This window comes from Cyclopterus lumpus, chromosome 22 (assembly GCF_009769545.1).
Source record: "Cyclopterus lumpus isolate fCycLum1 chromosome 22, fCycLum1.pri, whole genome shotgun sequence".
NCBI lineage: Eukaryota > Metazoa > Chordata > Actinopteri > Perciformes > Cyclopteridae > Cyclopterus > Cyclopterus lumpus.
In genome coordinates this window covers 13,146,430-13,155,181 of record NC_046987.1, presented here as the reverse complement: position 1 = coordinate 13,155,181, position 8,752 = coordinate 13,146,430, and positions in this window count along the sequence as shown.

The window sequence follows — 8,752 nt, the reverse complement described above, 5'->3', positions numbered from 1 at the left end:
GAACAGGAGTAGGTTGCCTGCAGTTCTCTTGTATAATTCATTTTAGTATTATTGTAATCAATTATTAATCAACTTATTTTTTGGAATTTTACTTGCTTTTAACATGCACTTAATTATCTAGCTTCTAATTGTGTTCAACCTATTTTTTCTGTTTTTATCCAATTCCCTAGATATTAAATTGTGTTTAAACTTGTTTCTATTTTAATGGTGCTTTATGGAAGATGGAGTCGTTATGGGTAAGCATAGATGTCTTTCTTTGTGAAGCAGTTTGGAGCAAAAGTGCAAACGTGTTTACCTTCGAAGGTGTGAAATGAAATACTTGAAACTTATAAATTGTCCTGGTTGTTTTATTGCTTCTCAAGATGTGTTGCAATGAAAGCAGTTTTACAACAAAGATTCAAGCTTTGTTTTGTCAGCTTGAACTCAACTGAACTTCACTAACCTCAACTCAAAGTAATATTAAGATATTGTTCCATTGTACAAAACCTTTTTGCCGAACATGGAAAAAACAATGTGTCCATTTTTCCTTACGGTTACCAGAGATCATTGCAATAATGGAAACAGTTTGCTTTACAACTTTTTATTTTTTATATATCCATCCATTTTCAATACCGCTTATCCTCATTAGGGTCGTGGGGGCACTGGAGCCTATCCCAGCTGACATAGGGCGAAGGCAGGGGACACCCTGGACAGGCCGCCAGTCCATCGAGGGCACATGTAGGGACATACAACTCACATTCACACCTATGGGCAATTTAGAGATCAATTAACCTGCAGCATGTCTTTGGACTGTGGGAGGAAGCCGGAGAGCCCGGAGAGAACCCACGCTGCCACGGGGAGAACATGCAAACTCCACACAGAAGGACCGCTCCGACCGGGAATCGAACCCGCGGCCCTCTTGCTGTGAGGCGACAGTGCTAGCCACTACACCACCGTGTATATCATTTTTCTAAAGCCTCTCCCGAACAAAAGAGGAAATTACATCTAAAGCTGTCTTATTTTGGTTTTATTGGTATTTGTGTGGAAATAAAACTAATCTGGAAACTTTTCAAATATATTTAAGATTGTATGGAAAACTTGGACAAAGGGACCTTATTCTCACAAAATCCACTGAACGTTTTCTTATGTTGGTGAAAGTGAAAATCTGTATTTCCATTCAGGGGAAAAAGCAAATGCTGTTTAATGGTTTGATGTGGGGAGTTAATTGGCTTCCTCAACAACTCACTCATCTCACTCACTCACATAGTTCCAATTACCTTATGAACACTTCAAATATATTTTTGTTTTTTGCGTTTTGCTCACACTCTCTGTCTCTCCTCGTCATAAGAAAACAGTGTATGTTGTTGCTCTTCAAATATATAATACTGGGTTTTTAATGAGGTTTGAAGCGACCATTAGACAATGTATACACCATCAAAGAATAAAGGAGAGAGAAAATAATGAGAGTGTTAGGTTGCTTGTTTGTTTTGTTTAAAACAATATCTAATTTTTAAACTACTTAAATTTACTTTATTAATACCCTGTGAATGACCATCAATGATCAAACAAACACAGGACTTTAATACAGGGGACCAGCGTTTGTGAAACCAAAAGTTGAGTGATTTTTACTGATGGTGCTAAATCCTGGGATGTTATGTCACTGAGTCACATGGCTTTACTTCCCTAGCTTAAGTTACATTACAAGTCTTCTTATTTAACCAAGTTGCTTTGTTGCCTAAACATAACCACATTAGTTTTCCAACGTTAATCGTGACCATTTCATAATGTTAACCACATGCAAATCTTCTGCGTCTAGATACTGCCTAAAGCAGCACAATAGGACGAGTAGGGATTAGATCCCATTGACTATGAACACATGATCAACACTGGATTATCCTCAGGTCAATGGGTTCACATCATCCTTGATGTAACAGTGAATAATCAAAAGAGCAGTTATACTGTTGTCTCTACCCATTCTGTTTCTACCCCAGTATCAAATGGTAGAACGTTGTACCCTTTTTTCTCAACGTTTTCATCATTAAAAATAAGTAAAAGTGAAGAAAGGAACATCAAAAAAGAGAGAACTGAAAAAGAGGATAAAATGGACAGAGAGCTAAAGTGAGAGGAATAGTAGGTCTTAAAGGCTGTTGCAAGACGACCTCTATGCTTATTGGAGAATTGATTAATGGAGGTAAAGCCAGAACAAGGAAAGAGCAGAGTGCCCTGTGACTGTACTGCAGTGCACACTGGACATGGAGACACTATTCGCTTGTACAATCATGAATGATCGTCAAAGAGAGGCTTCATTATGACTGCAGTGTGTTACTGGAGAGAAAATCAATTCTCAGCAACTCAGTGAGCGTCATTACGAATTATCACGATCAATTTACAATTCTCTGAGCACTCCGTCGGCCTTCCTTATCTGTGCTTATGAGTATCATGTCCCTATTTGTTATAATAAACAGGAAAGCATACCTTTTAAATCATTTTTGCCAGCATGCAGGTGGCTCTGTGGGAGTACAGCGCCTTGCTCCGAGTATAAGGATGCACCGCTGTTCTTGTACACAGCCTCATTAGAGCTGCTCATCACCGCGTGAGTTTCTGTATTCAAACATCTCTCTTTGCCTCTGTATGTGTCATCTAAGATTCCCGGCAAGTTTTGTGCAATGAACAGAAATAAAAACCCAGTTTGGCAGCGGGTTGTCGGTTAAACTCTTCTCATTTAACTGCTCGCTGCTATATTTGGTTTGTCAATGAAGCTCGTCTCTTCTCCTCTGGTGCCTCAGAATGTAATCTAATTAAAATCCCATACATACAGGATTTGAATACAGATACAGTTCACTGTCCAGTGAGATGTCTAATGCCTTAAAGTCACAGTTAAACAGCAGTTAGAGCGTCTTTAGCTTCAGTAAAGTGACGTATTTTTTAAGGAAATAGAAAATCGAATGAAAGATGTCACGATTTGCTGGAGGTTACTTTCCATATTGTAAGACAACAGCATCCACTACAGCACTCGATATTCAACCTAGTCTCAAATACGGCACCCTGAGGTGTTTGTGTGAGACGCACCGGGCTTTCAACTAACTCCAATGTAAACCCATCCACGTCATTATTAGACGCTCACAGCAATGGAAATAAGAGTGTTAAGAGCGAGAAAGTCCTCCAAGGGTCGGCAGGAGGGGCAGTTATTAGGTCAAACCAACACAGGACTGGTTCACAGTTATTTTTGTATCCTAAATCTAACCATTTCACAAGGTTACAACGTTAAGCATGTGCGAACCTTCTGAGTCCAGAAACTACGCAAAAGGTTTCTGCACAAGTGGAAAAATCTTATGTTAAACTCCTGAAGTTCGCAGACAACACAACGGTCATCGGCCTCATCAGGAACATGACAGTGGACTTCAGGAGGAGCCCCCCAACACTACCCCCCCCCCACCATACTCAACAGCACAGTTTTCTGGGATCAACAATCTCCCCAGGACCTGAAGTGGGCCTCCAACATCAACACCATCCGGTGGAAAAAGGCCCAGTGGGGGTTGTGCTTCCTGCGCCAGCTCAGGAAGTACAACCTGCCTTAGGAGTTGCTGATCATGTTCTACTCCGCCATCATCCAGTCTGTTCTCTGTTCTTCCATCATTGTGTGGTTTGGATCGGCCACCAAACAGGACAGAGACAGACGACAACGGATAGTCAGGTCTGCAGAGAGAACTATTGGTTGCAGACCCTTCACACCCTGGACACAAGCTGTTCAAACTCCTCCCCTCTGGTAGGTGCTACAGAGCACTGTACGCCAAAACCACCAGACACAGGCGCAGCTTCTTTCCACTGGCCGTCACTCCGATAATGTTTAGTGTTTTTAGAATGTTCTGTGTTTTTAGAATGTTCTGTGTTTTTAGAATGTTCGGTGTTTTTAGAATGTTCAATGTTTTTAGAATGTTCGGTGTTTTTAGAATGTTCTGTGTTTTTAGAATGTTCAATGTTTTACAACAATGAATCACCTCCATCTGCACTAACATCCCCAATTTATTGTCATTGTTGTTATTTTTTATATTGTACATACATGTTACTACCCTGTTGTCTTTAATGTCTTGTTATATTTATCCTGTCATTTGTAATTTAAACATGTATGTACAACGAGAGCGTACGTGTAACCGGAGTCCAATTCCATGTGCACACATACATGGCCAATAAAGCTAATTCTTATTCTGATTATGAGTAGCTTTGAGATCACGTAGTGATATTAGAAATGTAAACCTTTCTTGGAAGTTTTAAAGAACGATGACTTTGTGAACTCCCATATTAAAAAAAGGACTTGCTCGTGGACTTGTTTCTTCTGTCGAATCACGATGTTCATCCTGCAAAGGTCGACAGCTTTTGGGAAAAAACACCGTCCTTATTTAAAGATACGAAGCAAACCACACAACAAGTTGTTGAGTCAGTTTAGGATTTGTTGACGTTAGCGTCTTTACAAATGTAAGTGGGACTTTGATATTGCTCTGTTTCCTACGCACACTACTGGTCAAGTGTGCTTTTATGCTGCACTAGTGCAGCACCTGTTCGAGGCGGCTTCCACAATGGGCACTTTTCGCTTGTTTATAAAGAAAGTGAAATATTTTGGAATCTCCAGCAAGACAAGCGCCAAGTGCTAAGTCGATCGGATGAACGGTTCTCGAGATGAGTGAAGAACACACAGAGACGTCTAGATTCCTGTTAGATGATGGGCTGTGGTTGGTTTTCATGATCACAATAATAGGGTAGGTTTATGTGACTGCCCCCAAGTTGAAGATGAGTTTTCAAAACTTTACTTTTACATCAAAATAGATTAGCATTTAACTTGAAATTCATCAGCATAAGGTCAAAGGGTTGAAGTGAAAACATTATGTTTAATTTGAGTGTATCTTGAAATAGTTTGAGGGATCCTTTCAGCAATTACTCTTCTTGTTATATTTTGTATATTATAAAATTCACATACAGTATATTCAACATCTGCACACACAAATATTTAGCGACAACCTGCCGGCAGATGGGATGTTATGCAAATGAAGTGCTTCAAATGGTGTTGAGCTTTTACGGGATTGAACTTCTTTCAACTCCAGCTTTCAAACGAAGTCTCTTTCTTTATACTAATAAGCATGAGGACGGTGCAGATTGATGTCAACACTGAAGAACATCTGAAGTCGCTACCCATCCAGCGGACACAAACATGAGCTGCTTGTGCAGAAAGCAGATGGCTAGAAGTTATGAGGAAGATCGTTATATTACTTATGACCTTATAACAGGGAGTGTATAAAAAGAGCTTTTGCGAGTATTGCGTGCTCTGGCAGTAGTGGATAACCAGTACACTCAGGGGGATTTGTGCATTGACATATTTCTTTAGAGCAATTCCATATCTTGCTCATATTCCCAAATGTGTGCATGTATGTTGATTAGTTAGGGAGTAGGAGGGGATGACTGCATATTTGTGTGTGTTGTCTATCCCACAATTCTCTCAAGATTGTTTTTTAGTAACCCTCATACAGTACGTATCACCGGAAGATCTTGTCTGTGCAAAAATGTTACTTATGTCTTGACCTTCCTCAGCTTGTCTGCAGACATTTTATCTGAACAATGGTGTTTTTTGTAGTGAGTAAGGACATATTGGTGTGACATTTGTCCCCTGACATCAACAGCCTCACTCTGTATCTCTCATTACAAGCAAAACAGTCTCATTAAAGCTGCGACAAAGAAATATCATTTTACAGTTCACATTGATCAGGGTTCACATTGATTAATTAGAGGTGCCGTTTGTTCTGGAGGCACTCCTTCAAACGGGGTAGTTTATAGTGTATATATGCGTGTATATGTGTGTGTGTGCTTTGGAGGTGGATGACTGCATCTGAAGCCTTAATGGGTCATGTGCTGAGAGGCTGAGAGGTCATTCCTGAGTATGTGTTGAAATGCCAGTTTTAATTTACTGAGATTTGGCAGCAGGAATGCCTCCCAGATGCGTGTGGAAAGAAGCATTAGATCTACGTGAAATGCACTTGTTCCGCATAGCTCCAGGCTAAATGTCTTCTCATTTCAAGATCAACCACTTAAGACGCTGTTTTACATAATGTACCAGGATATTTATCTGAACAAGATCAGTTCCTTTAGCTGTAATATCACCTATGTTGCCTCTTTATTTGCAGGTATGAATAGAAAGCTGCGCTGTAGCCAACCAAGAATCAATACACAGCAATTGTTTATTGTTCCATGGAGAACAATAATGAAAAATAGCTTCTGTCCTTCAACTTTGATAACCCTGCTCTTTACCCTCCTGTGGAGAATCAGGTTCCATAATCAAAGGGGCAGCGGAGCAACTCGTAGCTCCCTAAAGAACCAATGGTTCCAAAAGATGAGGGAAGAATTCAGAGACAATTCAGGCCACATTCAAACTGTTTGTCTAATATTTCTGAATTGAGAAAGGCATTCGTTGTACTTATTGCATTATCTTGTATTTCCTCTCTTTTGTCTTTGTTCTTGTCTCCGTATGTGATTTAATATGTCAGCTAAAACTTTGGGTCATTTAGCATCCATTTCTTTGTGTTTTACCTTCTAAAGCTGATTTAATTTAATTTTTTCTCTGCCACATACATGTATGTATGTATGTATGTATGTATGTATGTATGTATGTATGAATGTATGTATGTATGTATGTATGAATGTGTATGTATGTGTGTATGGATAGATGGATGGAAGTATGTTTGACATACAAGGAATTTGTCTTGGTGGGTGGCGCATAACATTGGACAATAAGACAATAAGACAAATAAGACTAATAAACTATTTCATCTATTGTTTCATAAGACCAACTGAGATGTTTACTAAAAATGAAAGGTAGTTGAAAATATTATCTCGGCCACTTTACTGACACTTTTCATGAAAAAGATTCCAAAGCTACAACCAACAAGGCAGTTACACAAGTTCAGCAACATGTCTGCTGAATGCCTGACAGTCAACATATTTACAATATTAAACACCCATCGGCAGTATAATCAATAATTAAATTAGAGTTGCAACGCAATAATTAAATTAGAGTTGCAACACTCAGAAAGCTTTTTAAAGCCCATAATTAATGATGAAGAAAACTGCATTCACATCACTGATAAACACAAATAACATGATCGTAGATAAATGGCACTAAAGACCTCAGAAATTACCAGTTTTATTTTAAGAAAAAAAGAGTATTATCAATAAAACGTCCTTTTAAATAAAATAATTGTTGAACTAAAGTAACAAAACATGGATGTGAGATTGACCTTTTGGTGAGATTGATTTGTCATCTGGTATTTCAAGGTGAAGAATGGACTTAAAGATGTCTCTTACACTTTTTGACTGACGTAGACAAGAAGTTCTTAAAACCCTTAACAGCCTCCTCTTCCTGTACGACATTTGCCCTCGAGATCCTTACGACCACTACTACTACATTACTTCATCCACATGCGCTTTTGTATGAGACACGATAGTTTGCAGTGATCATATGCTTAAATAATTTAAGCAACTTGAAAGCAATACATGAGGCTGCTGCTGCTGCTGCTGATGTAATCGCCGCTGTAAAGACTCGTGCTTCATCATCAACGCTCTGTCAGCTTCATTTACATGCCGCCATGCTTCCCCAGAAGACACTCGTCTGTTGAACCAGAGGAAGCTCATTTTGTTGTCATGGCTACTGTGTGCACAGAGAATGGAGAGGCCCACTTCCACTTCCTCTCGTCTTTGGTTTACGAGCTCATGTGAACGTTCGTATCGTGTGTGTGTGCGCGCTATACATCAGAGGTGCTTCATTACGATGAACTTGATAACGGTCTCTGTGATTGGTCGTTCCCGGATCTCAATTTCTGAATCCAATTGGTGCCTCTGAAGAGCCCAATTGCAATCTCTCACCGCCGCAGTCTTGTCTGAATTGTACAGCTGCTCTTATCTGTAAATGACGTAATGACTTCAGCATGACTGAATGAATCGAGTTTGCACTGCTGTCATTCTAAATCACTTCAATTACACTCAGAGGTCAGTGAATATAAACAAGGCGGGGACATGCCCGACTCCATTTCATGTTGATAAAAATGCTGCACAGGTGCATACATCAAGTAAAGTGGTTGTTTATACTCATGACCTGCCATCAACGGCTTGGACAAATGTGTGTTTGTCGACAGTATATTGCAGGGATAAGCAAAATGTGAAGACGGATATGTACATGCATATGGTTTATGTATACTCTTGCCTAGTGATTCCCAACGAAGGTACTTGTAACACAGTATCCACTTTGGTATAATCAGTGGTATTAAATAACATTCTGTTTAAAATCAATTCAAATGCAATTTTTATTTTATTTTAAAGGAAGGAACCACAGTGATGGAAGGCAGATCATTTTACTACGGTGTTATTTGTAAATACTTTTAGTCAGTGCAACTTTACAACAAGGAAATATAATTGGCACTTTAGACATCATGATTGATCATCATCACATCAAAACTAAAGATGAGAACATGTCAAAGGGCTGTACCTCAGTGACCAAGGAGGGCAATTTTCTGTCTATTAATGTGAGGGGCATCAGAAGAGGGCACTTACAGGACATCAGCACGAATACATCATATGAATCTATATCTATACTGAGGAGAAGAACCAAAACTATTGATCTGAGTACAGTGGCCGGTCTATCTATGGACAAATAATGGGACTTAAGTTAAATTCATGTGGCAGTTTTTGTTTTGCAGATTTTATGGGTATCCGAGGTTTGCTTCTCAGTCAGGTC